Source organism: Pseudorca crassidens, chromosome X (genome assembly GCF_039906515.1).
Source record: "Pseudorca crassidens isolate mPseCra1 chromosome X, mPseCra1.hap1, whole genome shotgun sequence".
Lineage (NCBI taxonomy): Eukaryota > Metazoa > Chordata > Mammalia > Artiodactyla > Delphinidae > Pseudorca > Pseudorca crassidens.
In genome coordinates this window covers 100,800,405-100,822,235 of record NC_090317.1, presented here as the reverse complement: position 1 = coordinate 100,822,235, position 21,831 = coordinate 100,800,405, and the positions used below count along the sequence as shown (strand labels likewise).

The window sequence follows — 21,831 nt, the reverse complement described above, 5'->3', positions numbered from 1 at the left end:
CCTGGCCATCCAGGCTTATGTTCAGACATTCGAATGGAACAAATTGCTAAGTCACAAAATTTTAAACCTGAGCCCTTCCTGAGTAGGTAATAATGAAACTAGAAAAGAAAGAATAAATCTCTGACCCCTTTGGGAAATTAACCAGATTGCATAAACTTTATGTCTTGTTATGAGATCCTTTTGGCCAGAGACTAATTACTAAAAACTTGTTTTTGCTCTATCATCCACAATCTAGTAGGGCGATAAAATAGGTACGCCAATCACGACCTTTAGAAAGACATTTAGAAACGACATTGGAAAGAATAGCCTAGCACTACATTTATTGTCTCGTCTCTCTCACTTCTATGCATTTTTTAAACCACTGTGATCTGGCCTTTATTTTCAGTTAGGTTCAGCTTACCATTTTTTTTAAAGTTCCTATTACATGTATACTAGTGCTTAAGGAGAGGGGAAAAGACCCCACATATTCCCTGCCGTCAAGGATTCTATAGCCTATTAAGGAATGTGTATAATGTGCATGTGTATAAAAAAATTGTCATACAGAGTGGTAAGTGTGATTGAAAGAAATGAAGTAGGAGTTGTATTGCCTGTGTTTAAGGGTGCATTTTAGGTTGAGTGTTCTGGAAACAGAGCCCGAGACGGATTTATTGAAGGAGTATACTCAGGGGAAAACTGTATACAAGTAAGGGAAGCCGAATAGGGCAGGAGAAGGAATCAAGCAAGGATGTGATCTTAGGCAAAATCTAACCTTGGCTTGACACAAGACAGATTCTGGAGCACAAATCTCACTGCAGAGACAGGGCAAAGCGTTCAGGCTCTTTTGCCTCTATCATTGGCCGTCCCAGTTAGCCAAGGGCACTCCTGAGAACATCACAGATGTAAGCTGTCAGCTGCAGCACGCACAAGCAGCTGGGGGTTTGGCTGTCCTGGCTGGTCAAATTGATCTGGGCAGAGCACCAATAGCATCTACAAAAGGAGGGTTAGAAAAAACTAGATGATATGTTTATCCCTTTGGACAGCTCAACATCTGTGCACCCTTCCTGTTTGGTGAAAAATGTCAAGACTGGAAACACTCCCATTTACCATTGCAACAAAAAGAATACACCTAGGAATGAACCTAGGAATGAACCTACCTAGAGGAGGTAAAAGACCTGTACTCAGCAAACTATAAGACACTGATGAAAGAAATCAAAGATGACACAAACAGATGGAGAGATATACCATGTTCTTGGATCGGAAGAATCAATGTTGTGAAAATGACTGTATTACCCAAAGCAATCTACAGATTCAGTGCAATCCCTATCAAATTACCAGTGGCATTTTTTTTACAGAGCTAGACCAAATAATCTTAAAATCTGTATGGAGACATAAAAGACCCCGAAGAGCCAAAGCAGTCTTGAGGGAAAAAAACGGAGCTGGAGGAATCAGACTCCCTGACTTCAGACTATACTACAAAGCTACAGTAATCAAGACAATATGGCACTGGCACAGAAACAGAAATATAGATCAGTGGAACAGGATAGAAAGCCCAGAGATAAACCCATGCACCTATGGTCAACTAATCTGTGACAAAGGAGGCAAGAATATAAAATGGAGGAAAGACAGCCTCTTCAATAAGTGGTGCTGGGAAAACTGGACAGCTACATGTAAAAGAATGAAATCAGAACACTCCCTAACACCATACACAAAAATAAAGTCCAGGGGCTTCCCTGGTGGCGCAGTGGTTGAGAGTCCGCCTGCCGATGCATGGGACGCGGGTTCGTGCCCCGGTCCGGGAGGATCCCACATGCCGCGGAGCGGCTGGGCCCGTGAGCCATGACCGCTAAGCCTGTGCGTCCGGAGCCTGTGCTCTGCAACGTGAGAGGCCCGCGTACCGCAAAAAAAAAAAACAAAAAAAAAAACAAAAAAAATAAAGTCCAAATGGATTAAAGACCTAAATGTAAGGCCAGACACTCTAAAACTCCTAGAGGAAAACATAGGCAGAACCGTCTATGATATAAATCACAGCAGGATCCTTTTTGACCCACCTCCTAGAGAAATGGAAATAAAAACAAAACTAAACAAATGGGACCTAATGAAACTTAAAAGCTTTTGCACAGCAAAAGAAACCAAAACAAGGCGAAAAGACAACCCTCATAATGGGAGAAAATATTTGCAAACGAAGCAACTGACAATGGGTTAATCTCTAAAGTATACAAGCAGCTCATGCAGCTCAATATCAAAAAAACAACCCAATCCAAAAATGGGCAGAAGACCTAACTAGATATTTCTCCAAGGAAGATATCCAGATTGGCAACAAACACATGAAAGGATGCTCAACATCACTAATCATTAGAGAAATGCAAATCAAAACTACAACGAGGTATCACCTCACACGGGTCAGAATGGCCATCATCAAAAATCAACAATAATAAATGCTGGAGAGGGTGTGGAGAAAAGGGAACCCTCCTACTCTGTTGGTGGGAATGTAAATTGGTACAGCCACTATGGAGAACAGTATGGAGGTTCCTTAAAAAACTAAAAATAGAACTACCATATAACCGGCAATCCCACTACTGGGCATATACCCTGAGAAAACCATAATTCAGAAAGAGTCACGGGCTTCCCTGGTGGCGCAGTGGTTGAGAGTCCGCCTGCCGATGCAGGGGACACGGGTTCGTGTCCTGGTCCAGAGGATCCCACATGCCGCAGAGCAGCTGGGCCCGTGAGCCATGGCTGCTGGGGCTGTGCGTCCGGAGCCTGTGCTCCGCAACAGGAGAGGCCACAACAGTGAGAGGCCTGTGTACCGCAAAAAAAAACACAAAAGAGTCATGTACCACAATAGTCATTGCAGCTCTATTTACAATAGCCAGGACATGGAAGCCACCTAAGTGTCCATCGACAGATGAATGGATAAAGAAGATGTGGCACATGTATACAATGGAATATTACTCAGGCATAAAAAGAAATGAAATTGAGTTATTTGTAGTGAGGTGGTTGGACCTAGAGTCTGTCATACAGAGTGAAATAAGTCAGAAAGAGAAAAACAAATACTGTATGCTAACACATATATATGGAATCTTAAAAAGAAAAATGGTTCTGAAGAACCTAGGGGCAGGACAGCCATAAACACGCAGATGTAGAGAATGGACTTGTGGACACGGGGAGGGGGAAGGGCAAGCTGGGACGAAGTGAGAGAGTGGCATGGACATATATACACTACCAAATGTAAAATAGGTAGCTAGTGGGAAGCAGCCGCATAGCACAGAGAGATCACCTTGGTGCTTTGTGTCCACCTAGAGGGGTGGGATAGGGAGGGTGGGAGGGAGGGAGACGCAAGAGGGAAGAGATATGGGGATATATGTATATGTATAACTGATTCACTTTGTTATAAAGGAGAAACTAACACACCACTGTAAAGCAATTATACTCCAATAAAGATGTTAAAAAAGAAAAAAAGAGGGAGGGGATATGGGGATATATGTATACGTATAGCTGGTTCACTTTGTTATGCAGCGGCAATTAACACAACAACGTAAAGCAATTATAGTCCAATACAGATGTTAAAAAAAAGAAAAAAGAAAACAAGGCTCTGCTCCATATGATGCTTCCCATTTTCTGAGCAAAGTTCTAGGGCTTCCCCATCGGCTACCAGACATCCTTCTAAAATGCCTTTTCTGTTTTGATTAGCCAGGGTCCCATTTTGTGGTTTGCCACCAAGAACCCTGACAAGTACAGAGATTATGGAAATTGTTAGATCATAGATGATTAGAGCCTGAAAAAGATGGGGGTGTCAGGTAAGAGAAGAGCTAATGGAGAGGAAAGAGATGTTCAGACTGAGTAAGACCAGAAGTCTAGGGTCGACTCTGAAATGTTTTACTTGTAACACTCCCAGGAGGTGTGTCAAATCTAGGGGGAGTTTAGTGAAGGGGCAGTGAGTTCATCTGGGGACTTGGGGAATCTGAGTTTTCTGGCGACATCCAGAAGGAGATGTTTCACAGATGGCTGTGCAAGTGTCATAGTCAAGGGAAGCGTCTGGGAGTGGGGGCAGAGAGAGAGAGAGAGAGAGAGAGAGAGAGAGAAAGATTGGCCCATGGATGTGGCTGAATTGGAGGGGAAATATATATTGAACAAGGGTTGAAGAGGCCAGCAGCAGAATGCAGGAGGATGGTTCGCTTTATATAGTTCTCTATAGATAAACCTTAGGTAAACCACGAAAGGACAAGGAAGGTAAGAAAAGAAGGACACTGTTAAGAACTGCGGAATGATCAAGCAGAGCAAGTGCTGAAAAGGACTTTTGTGATGTGAATTAGTAAGCCAGTGATTACTTTTGAGAGAGGAGTTTTGGGAGAGTTCCTTAAAGGGGAAAAATCTCTCCCTCCTCCTGTGTCACGTAAATCCACTGCCTCTCCCCTGTCTCCTCTGGGTCTTCTCTCATTAACTGTATCCCAGTCCACTCCTGAATTTGTAACCTTTCCCACTCTGTTGGCTCCCCTGCAGTAAATGAACATAGCTAAAATACCCTTTCCACTCTTCTCCACTTGTAGAACTCCAGTTCCTCTCTGAAGACTCCGTGTTACCTCCACAGCGGATGTTGCCTTCGACCCAGGTAAGATCCAGACTCTACCCTTTCCTCTCCTGCACTCACACGGCACCTTGTAAGCCTCCTCTTTTAGCTCTTACTCAGATAGATGGGTGGTATCTCTCTGTGTGTGCATCTTTTCCACCACGCTTGTGAGCAGGAACTGTGCCCTAGTCATATTATATTCCTAGTGCCAAGCATAGCGCAGAAAACTTCCAAGAATCCAGGATAATTTGTTGAAAGAATTTGGCTAAAAATTCTTGGCTATTTTAATTGGGCCATTTGGCTAAAAATGTCAAAAGCTGCATGAATGCTCCCTCCTAGAATGTTTTCTTTTAGGTTTGTTTCTTGAATTACGGTTCTAAAACATATTTTAAGGTGGAACTTTTACTTCTCCATCAACTTTATAGAAGAATTAAACTTTGGGGAGAAAAAACAATCATGCCCAGGGAATTAGCGCACAGGAAAAAAAAAAGAGAATAAATCTCCTCGTTGCATGTGGCATAGTTAATATCAGATATAACATGTTGTAAACCAAAAGTAATGTTACCAAAAAATAAACGTTAAAATACAGATGAAAGGGAAGGAGTCTATTCCTCCTCAGGCAAGGCAGTCGCTTTGCATATTAATGAACCTTAAATGCCTCACAGTAAGAAAAATGATTGGAATGGATTGCAGTAACTTAAAAATGAGTACACTTTAAACAGCTTCTGTGACGAATATGTGATTATGGAGAATCAAAATGGCTAGTCCCACTCTGATGCTCCCAGAAGAGAGATGACTGCTGGCCCTTAATTAACAAAGCCACATGTGGAGCCCAGGAAACTGAAGACACAAAGAAAGTTGACAGGTTGACGTGCTGAAATTCGCAAAGATGTCAGTCTGGAAGGTGACAACTACAATTCTGGGGAGTGTGAGGGTTAGGGATGTGTATAAAATATTATAAACATCCAAGCCATTCTAGAATATTCATTGAAAGCGACCCAAAAATGGAAGGAAACGGGAAAAGACAAAGAGCTGCATAAAGACAGGTGAAAAGTTTAAAATATTTGATGGCTTGAGATGACGTCAGGGCTTGCGGCAAATTACTGTAAAACATGGCTTGGCAAAGATTTCCTGTAACGTGTTAGGCTTTGCAGGCCACACGGTCTTTGTTGCAATGGCTGACTCTGCAGTTGTAGTGCTAGTGCGTATGTAGCCACAGACAATGGGTAATTGATTGGGTGCGGCAGTGTTCCAGTAAAACTTTGTTTATCAAAACCCTTGGGGGCCAGATGTGGCTTGCAGTCTGTAGTTTGCCAAGCCGTACTCTAAAAACACCAGTTTGTGACAAAACAGCACATTGCGCAAAAGCCGGTATGTAAATACGTGTGTGTGATCGATAGTTGTTGGTTCAATCATTGTTGTTCGGGTTTTTATTGTGCTTGGTATGTTTTTGTTGTGCTTGGTCCCGTACTTACATGAGGGTATGGCTGAGTGAGTTGGTTAAATCGAGGCATCAGTGTCATTTTCCAGCGTCCCAGGCGATTCCAAGGTGCAGCCACGTGTAACAAATAGGATGCTGAAGAATGCTGCCCAAAATTCAATGTGCATATTATTCGTCACCTGGGGTCTTGTTAAAATGCAGATTCTGATTCGGGAGGTCTGTGGTAGAGCTTGGGATTGTGCATTTCTAACAAGCTGTCAGATGACACTGACCTGCCCGTCCAGGGACCACATTTTGAGTAGCAAGGTGTGCTTGCACTGGCTTTCAATACTTGGGATGTCGTGGTCCTGCCCCTGAGACTGATGTAATTGGTCCTGGAGGTGGCCTGGGCATTGAGAGCTCTAAAAACTCCCAGGTGGCTCTAAGGTGCAGCAAAGCTTGAGAACGTCTTTGCTAAATCAAGTGCGTGGTGACATACATTTTCGTTATTATGTTATCAGTAGCCCTGTTGCCCGTTCTCCCCTTCCAATCCACCCATTCCTCTCCTTTTCAGGTCCCAACATCCAGAAGATGGGTGGGATCAGGATTAGCTTTTCATCCTTTCAGTCTTTCCCACCTCTGAGGAGTGGACTGTAGTTCAGGATGGAAAGAGGAGGGAGGCTCAGGCAACCTGGGTCGGGGAAGAATAAGCAAAACAATTGTTCTAGGGGCCGACTTAAAGGGGAGGCTGATTGAGACAAATGGGGAATTACCACAGAGGGTTGTCACAGCAAAACTCACCTCCAGGCTTGGGCCTGAGTTTGGGGCACTGAAAACAGCAATCTGCCCTCCCTGAAGCCTGGCAGCAACTGGCAGCCAAGCAGCTAGGAAGGATTTCTCCTTCTTGATATGCAGAGTGACACAGTTGGTGGAGATGCAAGAGAGCCCCCTAGTGGCAAAGTATAAATGTGAATGAAATCCTTTTATCAACAAATCATAAACACCACAAATGAACTTAGAAGTAAGTGAATGATAATGATGGTAATGATGATAAATGGTGGCTTACAAATATATGTACTATATGTGCCAGGCACTGTTGTAAGTATTTAGAAAATATTAACTCATTTAATCTCAGCAACCCAGTGGGGTTGATGCTTTTTAAAAATTTTAGTTGATTTACAATATGTTTCTGGTGTACAGCAGAGTGATTCAGTTATACATATATATTCGTTTTTCTTATTGTTTATTACAAGATATGGAATATAGTTCCCTGTGCTATACAGGAGGACGTTGTTGTTTATCTGTATTGTATAGAGTAGCTTGAATCTGCTAATCCCAAACTCCTAATTTATACTGCCTCCCCCCTTCACCTTTGGTAACCATAAGTTTGTTTTCTATGTCTGTGAGTCTGTTTTTGTTTTGTAAATAAGTTCATTTGTATCATACTTTAGGTTCCATATATAAGTGATATCATATGACATTTGTTTTTCTCTGTCTGACTTAACTTCACTTAGTATGATAATCTCTAGGTCCATCCGTGTTGCTGCAAATGGCATTATTTCATTCTTTTTTATGGCTGAGTAATAGTCCGTAGTATATATATACACACCACATCTTCTTTATCCACTGATCTGTCGATGGCCACTTAGGTTGCTTCCATGTCTTGGCTGTTGTAAATAGTGCTGCTATGAACACTGAGGTGCATGTCTCTTTATGAATTATAGTTTTGTACAGATATATGCCCAGGAGTGGGATTGCTGGATCATGCTGTAGCTCTATTTTTCGTTGTTTAAGAAACCTCCAGACTGTTCTCCACAGTGGCTGCATCAATGTACATTCCCACCAACAGTGTAGGAGTGTTCCCTTTTCTCCACACCCTCTTCAGCCTTTGTTCTTTGTAGATTGTCTGATGATGCCCATTCTAACTGGTGGGAGGTGAGACCTCATTGTCCTTTTGATTTGCATTTCTCTAAGAATTAGTGATGTTGAGCATCTTTTCATGTGCTTCTTGGCCATCTGTAATGTCTTCTTTGGAGAAATGTCTTCTGCCCATTTTTTGATAGGGTTGTTTGTTGTTTTTGTTACTGACTTGTATGAGCTGTTTGTATATTTTGAATATTCAGCCCTTGTCAGTGGCATCATTCGCAAATATTTTCTTCAATGGGGTTGACACTTTTATTATCCCTGTTTTACATCTGAGGAAACTGAGGCGCAGAGAAGTGAAATAACATGCCCAAGTTCCCCCAATTTCGTAAGTGGCGAAACTGGGATTTGAATCGAGTCACCCTGTGGTGAAGGATCCAAGACACCAAACTGCTTCTCCAAAACAGGAGAGTAAGAAGGATCTTCAGTCAATTTATAGCTGTAAACACTGATGAACAGCTGCTCAGCCTGTGCTTCCTCATATCTAGAGGAGAACAGTTTATATATATATATATACACATATATATGTATATATATATACACATACATATATATGTATACGTGTATGTATGTATGTATTGAGACTATCAGAGAGAGAACAGGGACCTCAAAGCAGACAGAGAAAGAGTGAAAAAAACAAGTTTGACTAAAAAGAGTAAAGGGGGAAATACCATTCAACACCATTTTCTGGAAACTAAACTCAAAGGACCATAATCCTCATTTTTAAGAAAGTATTGAAGCAGAGTTATAGGGAAATGTAGAAAGAAATTACTCCTTAGCTACACTTGTTCATATTTCAGTAAATGTTAAAACAATCTAGTTAACTCTGAAATGACTCAAGCTACTCATGTGTCTTTGAATATAGGATACGAAGTCTGAAAATTTCTAACTCTGACCCTTGTAAACTATACAGGACACAGAAGAAATTATATGTTTTGAGTATTTTTTCTCAGACCTAGACAACCTTAGGGTTTACATGGGAACAGATTTCATCTGCTCAAATAGAGAATGGACTGAGAGAGGGGAAGAGTTGTAAAAGGGGAACGGAAAAAAACCAAAAAGCCAAACATAGAAAAGCAGGTCTGTCGTTTCCTTGGGAAATCCTTTTACTGGGAAATAATTGTCTTTCTACCTATAGTCAAGAAGACAAGGTAATAGGCTAACACCTCTCCACATCTAGAAAGGAGAAACCAGAGACCACACTGAGATTAAGAACAGGCTGATTTTGAGATAAACTCTGAGCAGACACAGGTGGCCACAGTCTGGAATGAGGCAATGGTCCAAGCGGGACCAGCGGCTCTCTAGGTGTTCCAGTGTCTCATCCCATCCTCTGAGTGCTGGCTGCTCTGGGTTTGGGGCCGCCTGTGCCATCATCTCTCTACTTCCTTTCTGGTGAGCTTATCTACTCCGTGACCTCAACCCATCTATGTATATATAGGCTAATATGTCCCATATGTATTTTTCCAAACCTGACATCCCCCCCTGAGCTCCAGTTTCATTTTTCTGGCTACCTGCATGACAGTTCCACTTGGGTATCTAATAGGCACCTCAGATTTTACATGACATGCCTTCCCAGCTCCTCGAGTCCCCCTGCAAATACGCCCAGCTTAATAAATAGCACGACCAGCAGCCAGGGTGTTCAGATCCAAACTTGAGCCTAGATTATTTTTGTCCTTTCCCATTCCTCACCTCTGGTCCATAAAGCAGATCCTGTAGACTCATCCAGTTCATCTGCAATTTGTCTGCATCTCTTCATTTCCTCTACCAACACGCAGTTCAAGCCACCATTGTCTCTCTGGGCCTGCTACAGTGATCTCTTAACTGGCCTTTCAGCTTCAACTCTCCTCATCCTCTACATTCTTCACAGCAGCCAGAGTCAGAGTAACGTGGCTTAACATTCAGAGAGCTTTATTCTACATGATATTCAATATCACAAAGTGACCTTCAGCCGGGACCTTATATTTTTCAGTCCTTCTGTTGAGTAATTTGGGGTTTGTGGTAACATGTTACCTTAATGGAAGAAAGAGTACAGTAAAAAGCCTACATTTGCATGTGTTGTAAGGGCAATATGCATGTCCAGCATGGTGACGAGGGAGTCACCCCTGTGTTTGTGTGCAGGCCAGCCTGAGGCTCAGTTACCATTATCACTGTTGCTCAGGGTGAGCTTGTCAAAGAGGGACCCTGCCAAGCTGGCTTCTGGGGTCTCCATCTTGCTTCCCAGAATCAACAGACACTAACATTTACATATTTTAGTAAACTCGAAGCTTTCAGGTAAAGTTTTAAGGACGTTTTATTTTAATCCCTGTCCCACCCCATTCCCTTCATTCTTCCTCCAGAAGCCACACTACTGTGATTTTTATACCGCGTTTTTATACTCCTGCTATTCGCAGGCACCCGCATTCAGCAGCGCCTCACCTCACCACCCCCCCATATACCCACATTGTTTATAAGGGGAAGATGGATTTTGCACTTTCCGGCGCCCCATGGAATGCCTTCTCCCTCCCTCTGTGGAGATCCTGAGCGGCATGTGGGTGGGGCATGGGTGGGTGGAGAGCCTCCTGGATACCTGTTTTAAAAAGTGAGCGATTTGCACACAGGAACCAAGGAGAGACCTTTATTTCTTTAGGACCCAAATAAGTTTATTGGAAGAAGTGGCAAAGCTGGAAGAAAAAAACTTAAGTGAACTTCTTCTGCAATGGCACTATTGCCGTGTGCATGGCAGGCACTGTGACCAGCGCTCTGGTCACCCCGTGGCTCTGGGGAAGTCCAGTCCACGCTCAGTTCTTGTCACTGTCGCCCAGGGTGAGCTTATCAAAGAGGGACCCTGCCAGGTCGACGTCCGGGGCCCCCATCATGCTCAGGGTGGTGACATGACCCTCCAGCTCGCTGACGAACGCCACCTGCTGGCTGGGGTAGTGAGTTGCCAGGAAGCGGTGCAGGTGGGGGTCGCTCTTGTCGATGGCCAGCTGGTGCAGGTGGAGCAGGCTGTGGTTCATGAGCTTTTCCAGGAACAAGGTGCACTTCATGGCCTTGAGGCCGCTCTTCCAGTTGACACTGACTGGGCTCCTGATGTCTTGGAAGTCGAGGCAGCCCCCGCGCTGGTTCTGCAGGCGCATCAGGCACCGGGCCCGCATGCTGTGCTCGCGGGAGCGGCGCAGGAAGAACCGGGTGAAGTGCTTCAAGGCCACGTCGTCGCGGTCGAGGTAAAGGGCCGTGGCCAGGCACACGAAGGACGCGTGGAACTCCAGGGTGAAATGGCTGTTGACGGCGGCCTCGCAGTCGGGGTGGTAGCTCTGGCGCACCTGCGAGGGCGGCGCGGGCAGCAAGGTGGACAGCAAGGGCATCGTGGCGGGCGTGAAGGTGAAGCCGCGGGGCCTGCGGTAGCTGCCTCGGAGCGAAGAGGGCGGCCGCTCTGGGGTGGACCGGAAATGGTGTTCGTTTTGGGAGTCAGGCGGTGGGCTCCTGGTCCTGTTACCGGGAGAGGTCGCGTGGCGTTGGCGGGGCACAAACGCTGCACGCACGTTGCGTCACAGGCTGGGTGAGGCAGGGTGACTTTGACGTACGCCCCTGGTATCTATTACGTTTTTAACGTTGCAAAAATATTTCTGTTTCCAAGGGCTTTCTCTTGTTCTCCAGTTGCGCCCTCTTATAGCACCCTGTTCTCATTTTATAAATCCATTGTCTTCCTTAAAATTCTGAGAATATGAATTTGTAAGTTTTGGTAATGTTCTCTTCCGTTTCCTGTATTATAGTTGTTTTCTTCTCCAGAAATACTTATGTTTGTTCATCATGATCTTCTCTTTCACTTTCCTCAAGTATCTGGCAACCATTTGTCCATTCGTATTTGGGAGTAAAGGAGTCATGTGATCAGCCAAGGTAACTGGCATGGATCTGATCTACAGTTGGGACGCCATTTCACTAACAGTCTTCTGCTGTGAATGGAGGGGCTCAGTGTGTCAGTTAGGGAGTCTTTTCTATTTGGGGTACATGGTGTGGAGCTTGTAGGTAAGATAGGGACCATCCCAAGTGCCCAAAGCTTGGCATTTTCTGACATTAGAAGACTTTCGTGTATCTCTTCTGTAATAGATCGTGTCGTTCTCTTTTGTTTCTTCCTCTTCTGCTGAGCGGGTCTGCGGTTATCTCAAACCTGTTGTCATATGGGTTCCCTTCCTGAGCCTTTGAATGACACAAGGAGACTATCACCCCATCGCCTGCAGCACCACTGTGCACTGGATCTTGGTAAGAACAAAAAATAAAAATGTACTGTCTTAGGCCAGCAAGACTTGGGATATTTGTGACAGCAGTGAGCCTACCCTGACTAGTTACCCAAGGGAAGTTCTGGCTGACTACGGGTTATAAGCCATTGTAAGCTTATAGCATTTCCTCTTGGTGGAAATGCAGTTGCAAAAGTTAAACAGTCTAGATAGAGCCGAATCATCATGCTCTTCTTTCTTTTGCTAAATTCATCAATAATATGTATCAGTCCTGCTCCCTTTTTCCCTCATGGAGAGTGGAATGAAAAATCCCTCAAAGACCCATGAAGCACAAGGAGTAAGTTTTTCCGTTTCCCTCAGTGCTGGGGAAGAAACCCAGGCTGGGCCTCAGGTGGCCGGCCTCAAGCCGACAACAGGAGGCGTAAGGGGTGGGAGTGGGACTGGCTGACCCCTGAACCAGTCAGCTGTGGTGAGGGAGATGTGGGTCACGTAGGAACGGGGGGCGCCCCCGGAACCACATAACCGGAGGATGTGTTTGTGTGGGGCAGCTCCCCCGAAGAGGAGGATACTGGTCCAGAACTGGCAGCGGAGCTAGGGAGATGGTCCAGGGATTGTACCAGTTAGCCTTCCCGATTGGAGTGTGAGGGCTGGAGGCTGGAGGGAGTCCCAGACCTGTGGGTGTCCTCTCCACCACACAGCACGCCGGGCGCTGAGCACCTCATTCCCTGAGCAGTTCTTCGCCTTTGGAAAAGAGTAGAGAGAGAGAAAGGAGCAACAACAGTGGGCTCAGAAAGGCCTGGAAGAACGAGTTTGAGCCATCTGTGGGGGTGGAAAATGGCTTCAGCTCCCAAACGCAGCCTCGGGAGGCCCTGGGGCAGCGCTCTCCACGAAGGGCAGGGTTCGGGAGCCTGGCCGCAGTGAGCACCGGCTAACCAAGGGGACCAGGGCGCCATTCCCAGGGAAAGATTTGATGAGTCCTCACCAGACCCGGTGATTCCCTGCCTTCTCACTAATCCTCGCGATTCTGTGAGGGAGGATTGTTTTTATCATGTCCCACACGAGGAAACTGAAGTCTGCGATATAAACTTCTTGAGCAAGATGATGTGGAACCTGGAGTAAAGTCAGATCTGACTCTCAGCTACACCCCTGATGACCTCAGTCAATAAAATGGGGTATACACAGGACACTGTCATGTGGATTCTTGAGGCCTCTCCCAGGTTTCCATAATGAGAGAACAAAGAGGTGCAGACAAACAGCTGTTCTGCTTCTGTAGCCGCTCAGTTACCCGCCTGCCCCCCTTCTCGGCACAGTCCTAACCTTCAGCAAGGCCAGGTTTCCCGTACGCGGCCATACAGGACAGTCTCTTCTTGCTCAGCTTCTACTAGGAAAGAAGTTTAAGTAAATTTTTGAAAATTTGTGGAGGACCACAGTTTGAGATGGAACAGAAGTTTTCCTCAGCAGGCCGCCAAGCCCCTGACCATGGCTGGACGAGGGCGTTGAAGTTGGGCATCACTCCTGTCATGTGCCTCCTGGCCAACGCCTCCAGCGGGGTTGTTCTTGATTTACATTCTGCTGGTCTAATTGATAGGTGACATTTCCTCTGAAGTTTGTGATCTCTCATCCTCTTTCAATGGGGGTAATCAATATTTCATCCTAGGGTTAGAACAGAGACTTGGCCTGCCTTTCCACGTAGACTAAAATCAGTTTTCTAGAGAATTATTTAGCACCTCTCTCCCAAACTCCTGTCCCTTGGTCGATTCTCCAAATAACCATTGACACGTGTGTATGCTTCTTCCCAACCAGACTGTACTTGGTGAGGTCTTGTGAAGATCACCACCCGTCTCCCTCTCTCCACAGTTTGATGCACGTAAATCCCCCCAAATTGCTTACTGGTTCTGTGTACCTGTTTGGTGTAAGTAAACCACACTTCTCAAATGTGGACGGTAAATCTTCACACCTGAGTTTTTAATCTGGGGGAAGGGGTGGGGCTGATATGTTCGAAAACCACCCATGTTCTGCACTTAGTGGCCAGCAATGGACTCAGACCCATTTCTTGGAGAAACGAGCGCAAAGAGCGATGGGGATCATCCCTGGTCCTCCGTGCATTCCTCACCGTTACTTTATGATTGAGCACGTGTTGTTCAAAAATCCAGTACCTCAGTTGTACTTCTTCATGCAGAAGGAGTTCAAATGATTCCTCTGTCACGTGTGGCCAGAGACTGTGACTCTCTTGTGGAGAGTTGTAGTCTAGCTGTGGTCCTGTGGTTACTGACTGCTATCAAAGGATCCATTTGACCCAAGGAGGGGTGAGGGAGAACCCCTCCAGGAGGAAGGTAAACAACAGAAGTCTTGGGGGTGGGCTCAGCCTCTCAGTAGTGATGCTATTGTCCAGAAATGCCTGGGGCACTCACCTGGGCCATACTGCTTGAGGCAGCCCTCACAGACATTTCCCCTTTGGGAGCCAGTATTGTGATTAGACCCGCCCTCCCCCCCACCCCCCACCCCCCACCCCCCACCCCCGCCACCTTGCGGTTCTTATTATGATTGCAAGACACACTTCAGTAACAGCCATCAGAGAACTTCGAAGAAAAAACATGATTTATTACTCACAGGTCCTGGGGGACACATGGCATGCGTGGAGGCACACAGCGAGGTCATGGGTAGAAAGAGTACGTGTGCAGGCCTGGGCTTCTTTGACTTGGGTCTAGCACGGGATGCCTAGGGGTTCACAGGTTCAGTCTTTATTGGTGAATTTAAAACATGAGCGGGAATTACAATGCCAGAAGGGAAAAACAAGTGGTCAGATGGTCAGTTTCCTAAGTCGACCAGAGATCTCCGAAACAAAGGAAGCTTCTGGGGCGGGGCCGCCTGACTCTTCCTCTAGTCCTGTAGCTGGCAGTGTGTTTATTCACGATAGCTGTCTTTGATGTGGGTGCCTAGGCAATGCGAAGCTTAAAGTCAGGCACTTGCATTACAATAAAAAAAAAAACTAACTCAGCTGCTTTCAGTAGAATCCCCCCTGTGATGCTGAAGCATCTGAGTTAGTGGTGAGGACGTTAACACCCTTCAGTCGCTTGTAGGCGGGGAGCTGTCTGGTTTGGAGCGCACATTGTGGCCTGCTTCCGTGGGGAAATATGATACAGCGCTGTCCTGCTGTCGGCGGGGGACAAACTCACAGTCTGGCGAGCCTCTTGGTATAGGGTAGGGTCAGCCGGCAAGGACCTAGCAAGTTCTGCAAAATCATATCATAGTAGGTCATCCCCCGATGCCATCAGGGCAATGCGTTTACTCTACTGTTTCTGGGAAGTCTTAGTCTCCGTGGCAGCGTTCCGCAATATAAACTTTACCTTTTTGAGCTTAACTTTCTACATATGTAGTAATGTATATCTTCGAAGGTTAACTGAATCACAGGGAGATTGTCATTGAAGGCTGTTTTCCCTAAGCAAGTGGGCAGCTGCCCATCCAAAATATCTAATAAATACACAGGCACATTGTACATCAAACTGAAATAGGGCAGCCTAGTGTAGTGGCTAAAAGGATGGATTCTGGAGCCTGATGCCTCGGATTCAAATCCAACCTTTATCATTTAACAGATGTGTGGCTTCAGGCAACTTATTTCATCTTGTGGCTCCAGTCTTCTCATTTATAAAGTGGGAATAATGATAGTACATACCTCAAAAGCTTGGTGTGAGGATTAAATCAATTAATACAGCTATAACACCTAGCACAGTGCCTGGCACATACTAGGTGTTCAAGAAGGCTATCTCCTCTTATTATTGATACAAGTGTTGTTAACACTACTACTAATAAATAAATAAGTAAAGATGATAGATGTAGAGATTGAGATAAAGGATGATACCTTGGTCTCTAGCTTCAGCAACTGGTTCTGTAGTGGTACCATTTATTGAGATGGAGAAAACCGGGAGAGGAGTACACTTGGGCATAAGTTTGGGGAATGGCAAAGTTTAGTTTTTGATGTAAATGTGAGGTGCCTGTGGAATAGGAATATAAAAGTTTCAAATAGGCAGTTTTTCTACAGGTCTGGGGTTCACAGAATTATGGACCAGGGATATACTTTTGAGAGTAGTCAATATACTGTATTTTTAAGATTATGACACTGGATGACATAACCTAGAGAGAGAATTTAGAAAGAGAAGGAATGAGGGTGTCCAGGATCAGTCTCTGGGGGTATGGCTAATGAAGAACCAGTGAAGGAGATGAAGAGGTATGGCAAAAATAAAAGAAGGAAACCTACCTTTTACGTAGGTTTCAAGAAGGAGGGCATTGTCAACTGTATAAAGTGAGGGCAGAAATATCCATTGAATTGGACCCTTCTGAGAAGTTTGGTTATGAAGAAGCATAGACTAATGAGGATGATAGCTGGATGTGTCATCAAGGAAGGATCTCTTTTTTAAAATATCGAAAATTCTAGCACATGTTCATATGTCAGCAGAGGTGATCTGTTCGAGAAGGAGCGATCAAGGAAGAGAAAACAGGAGGAGATAGAATCCAGAGCATAAATGGAGGGGTTGGCCTTTGACAGCGGCAAGAACACTGCCTTTATTTCTATGAGATAAAGCGCATAGCACAATGCTTGACATATAGTAACTGCTCGGTAATTAGTAGCTGTTATGCTTGTTGTTTTTGTCGTAAGCTCAAGAGCCATGCTGACTTGGACATGGAAAAGGCAGTTTGAGTATGCTCAGAGCCCAAGCCTTAGTGGAAGGAAAGCCTGGGCAAGGAGTTGGCATTTAGGGTGTGCTATTCTAAACAAAGACCCAAGAAATGTGAATTTTGAGATATAAATGCATTTGGCTAGGCTGCCCCACCTAACATAGCCGTATTTTATATATCAGGGGAGGGTACGAGGCATCTCTGATTATGACATGGACGAAAGACAAGGTACTTTTATTTTATCAAGTATACTTCAAAGACGTGGCTCTGAGAAATGGGCAGATTGAGCTCCATTGAGATTCACTGATCAGCATCTCTCATAGTGCCTGTTGTCCCTGTGACACATGTAATTAAGGAGAAAGTGTTCCCATCCATTATATGTACCTCAGCAAAATGTGCTTCCATATGATGACATTAAGCAGTAAGTGCTTTGTGATTTATGCTGTTTCTATGATGTCATTGTCTGTGCTCTCACTACAATAAGCTGAAGGCGTTTTAGCTATTATTCCTTTAGAGACAAGTACCTTTTGTTAAGGGCCGGTTTTTCCCAGCATCCTGAAATGCCTTTTGCCTAATCATCTCTGAGCATAAATGCAAGCTTTGTGATTTTTCAAAAATGCTTCAGAATATCCTATAAATGTGTGCTTTTTAATTCTTTCCTCAAGTGGTCTTTGTGTATCCGGTAGAAGTCTAAATGTTTGATTGTTTTTTTCACCCTATGTTTTTTAGATTAAAAAAAGAGTTTGATTGGTATTAGATATGAAAGATAGAATATGCTTTAAAACTTTCAAACTGTTCTTTGAGATCAGTATTAGAGAGAGAGGCTCTTTCAACAACTATCTGTCATCCTGGTTAAAGTGTGTAAGAAGCTACCTGGCCAGGAAATGGGCTGCATTGGTTTTGAACCTGCCTTGTTATTGGTACCATCTGTCTGTTCTCCTAAATACTGAGCCTGGCCCTTTGGTTTCTGTGAATTTCCAGATTCCTGCATATTTGCCTTAGTCTCTAGGATTTAGGCCTTTCTAGTTCCCATATCTTTGCTTGGTCTGGCCTGTCATGCTTTGTCCTGTGTGTTTTCAGACATGTGTGTGCTTGCCTGGTTTAATTCACTAACTTTTCTCAAATGCTCAATCAGGTATGCCTTCTGACTTTTGATCCCGGGACTGATCTCTGTCCTGGAGTACCAGCTTTTTACCCTGGCCTCCATGTTATACTGTAACTCCCAGCACCGGCATTGAGAGCTGAATAAATCACTGATCTGACCCAGTACAGCATTTCTGATTTTCATAGCAGTAGTCGTAGAATGTAAAGGATGCTGTGCTTGACGTTTGAATCTCTGGGGTTAAACTCTGGCACTGCCAGAAACTCACTAAGTGTCTATGAGCAAATAGCTTAGCTTCTCTGAATTCAGTCTCTTCTTTTGTAAAATAGGGATAATTTTTGCTTCATTCATTTTTGTGAGGATAAAATGAGAAATAAGATATCATATGTTGCAAAAAAACCCTAACATGATAACTAGCACATGTCTGTTAAATCTGATATTTTCATACACAATTGTGTGTCATTAAGTAGTTTCTTTTTACAGGCAAGTACTTTGTTTTCAGAGCAAATACTAGCCCATAAGTAAAAAGTATCAGTGACAAAAATTTCCTGCTTAAAAGTCAGAAAGACATTACCACACAAGTTCCTTTTAACAATGATCCCAAGTTTCCCAATTAATTTATCTTCAATTCTTATGTATTCTGATCACCAATTGCATTATGTCCCTTCTGAAAACAATTCATAGGACAACTTGTAAATTTCTTGCAGAGAAACTGGATATTCAGAACTGAACAAAAACATGACAGTGATCATAAGAACAAATATTTGTGTATTTGGTGGGGAAGCTTTTTGTTATCCAAGAAATCATTTGAACTTTTGTCCATTTATAAGATGTGATTTGCTTCTTATGTTCAATGTGCCATTCATTAAAACAGCAGCATAACATGCCATTTTAATCTATATATTTCTGGTGAAGTCATGCTCTTGAAATACAACTTCATGTGATTACAATGATTGCTGTCACATTATCTAACCATAAAGAAGATGAGAAAGTAAATCAGCTCTTTTCGAGTACTTGGTGCATAGAGAGGTATTCAATATACAGCATTCTGTTCAAAGTTCAGGGAGGCAAATATCATTATTCCTGATTTACAGATGTGAAAACTGAAGCTCAGAGAATTTGAGTAACCTATGTTTATACAGCTAGTTCAGAGTGTAGCTGAGATTCGAACTCATGTGTTCTTTATTCCAGTTCCATGTGTCCTTTTCACTACTTGAGGTAAACTACTACTGTCTCCTGATGCCAGAATGGTAGGGAAGACCCCCTGTACTTGGAGCTGTTCAACGGTTAATCCGATTCCTGGCAGTGAACACATACAACTGAGTGTGAAAGGATAGGTTAGTAAGGGAACAGAGAACAGGCAAAGGCTGAATAGCTCACATTCAGAGGCATGTTGTATTCAGCTAATCCATAAACACTGCACATTGGACCTGCAGGTACGTAAAACTCAATGATTGCAACCTCCCATCTTCAAAAAAGGGAAGGTCAGTGTAGAGGAAGTATATCATATGTGGAATGAATCTGTAAGTCATTTTAGTGTCACGTCATTCCCGTTACTGTCTTACTAGGGGATGGCAGCAGTGTTTTTTTTACTCGATGTGTGCATGTGTGCAATTGTTTTCACTGGGAAATAAATCAGCGATGCTATAGTCTTATGACCCTAAGAGAAGTGTATAGGTTTGTAATGCATCTATCATGCATCCTACAGAGAACTTTGCCCAGGACAATTCAGCCATCAGTTTCATTCTTGTTGTTAACATATACGACATCCATAATGTTATAGTGTAGATCAGGTTTCGTATTTCAGCTCTTCCATTTTTGTTTAAGTGTCCATGATCAATTACTTAATGTCTCTGAATCTCAATTCCTTCTATGAAATAGGGCTAAGACTACCTTATAGATGTATAATAAAGAGGAAATGAGGAAAAATAGATGGACATATTCCCTTATATTCTGTTCAAATGTTACATGGAGATGAATGAAAGCCAGTTCCATTGCTGTTCATGACAACACTCTTGTAGTAGCTTAAGTTCCACTAGCTCTGCACTGCTCATGGAAGCTATTATGTGTGTATGTGTGTGTTTTGTTTCCACATCTAGACTGCTTTGCTCTTGAGGACAGGGCAAGTGTCTAATAACATTTTTGTATCTCTAGGGCCTTTCATAAGTATTTAATACATGGCGGTTGCTCATAATGATTACAAAGTGTGTGCCTACAACAACAGTATTCAGATCGCCTTTCTTTGTTGTCCACATTCCATTCCATAAACCACCAAAGCTGATGCAGAGATGGAGCTCCTTTAGGCCTGCTCATTCATTCATTCATTCGTTCATTTATTTATGTATTTATTTATTTATTTCCATAGCTCTTTGCAGTGACTATCCTAGAAAAGTTATATAGTTATATTTTGAAGATATATTATTTTGAAGATAATTACTAAAATTTTAAACTATTTTCACTAGGTATTTTTTCTGCAATTAATGAAAGCTATAGGTGGGAGTGACTTTCATTATGTCATGTGGTTTGACTAATAGCCTTTTACTGCAAGAGTAGTTTACTGAAGACATTTTTTTCCAAAGATGGAAATTCCTATTTAAATAGCTAAAATTAAAGATTCTTAGTAAACACGGTATTTTAAAACTAGCTAACTAACAATTATCAAGTAGTAATTATGTGTCAGATTCTATACTAAGTCCTCTGTGCACATTAAATTATTTAATCCTGATAATACCTCTGTGAGGTAGAATATTGCTGTGATCCACATTTTACAGATAAAGAAACTAAGGCACAGAGAGGTTAAGTAACTTGCCCAAGCTCACACAGCTAACATGGGCAGAGATTCACATATAGGTGATCCAATTCCAGAATCTGCTCCTAGTTTCAAAATTATGCTGCCTCTTACTATACCTTGGTACTAGGTTTTTAAATGAAATGAACTCTGGCTGTCATTATCATTGATGCTGAAACATTATGCATTTATTCCAGTTCTTGGTCTCATTCATAGACCTTAATTAGGATTTTTCCTTTATAATTTGCTTTGCTTCTCTTAGCTGGGAATCCAAAACTTTGTTTTGTTTTGTTTTTCCCAACTTTGCATCAGAATCCATTGCAGGGATGTGGAATGTTCTCATCACAAGAAAAAACTGTGAATATGTGTGGTGACAGATGTTAACTGGGCTTAACTACGGTGATCACTTTGCAGTATATACAAATATCGAGTTATTATCTTGTACACCTGAAACTAATATAATGTTATGCTAATGATACCTCAATAAAAAAGTTTATTGCAGTTACCTTTCTTCATGGGCTGCCTAATTAAAATATTCCACTTTGACAGTTCCTATATTTTAAAGATATGTTTATAAATATACTTATATATTTATCCATCCACATTTTCTGATATTTTCTTGCTATTCTGCCTATGTGAAATTGAAGCTCACAGGTGTCTGTCTCATGGAGACTTGACATTGACGTGTAGTTAGATATGCAGTCAAAAGAGAGCAATTTTAAATTGTTTTCTTCAAGAGTATCTCTTTGCCTGTCTGCCTGTGTAGGAATCTGTCTGCTGTGTTCAGTGTTATTTGACATTTCTATACAATGTGTTAGCCTTTTATAGCCTTGGCTACATACTGCTTTAGAAACGCACTTGTCATATGAATTTAAAAACCAACAGATATGTATGCCTCCCAGACAAAAGATATTTTGAGGATAAATGTAAAGCATTTTCATCATAACGTTTGAGTGAGTCCTTTGGTTTCCAGACGCTAAAACATTAAACTTGTCTGTTCAACTCCAGTTGCCTTTTATTAATCATTATGATGTTTTCAAAAATATTATTTAAAGGTAGCTAATATCTGATTTTAGGTTCCACATATAAGTGATATCATATGACATTTGTCTTTCTCTGTCTGACTTAACTTCACTTAGTATGATAATCTCTAGGTCCATCCGT

The 21,831-nt window shown here is 43.1% G+C and overlaps 1 pseudogene; it reads right to left on the bottom strand.

Moving 5' to 3' along the window:
• Positions 1–10,666: 10,666 nt before the first annotated feature.
• Positions 10,667–11,233, bottom strand: LOC137217273 (ferritin heavy chain pseudogene; annotated as a pseudogene).
• Positions 11,234–21,831: the final 10,598 nt, after the last annotated feature.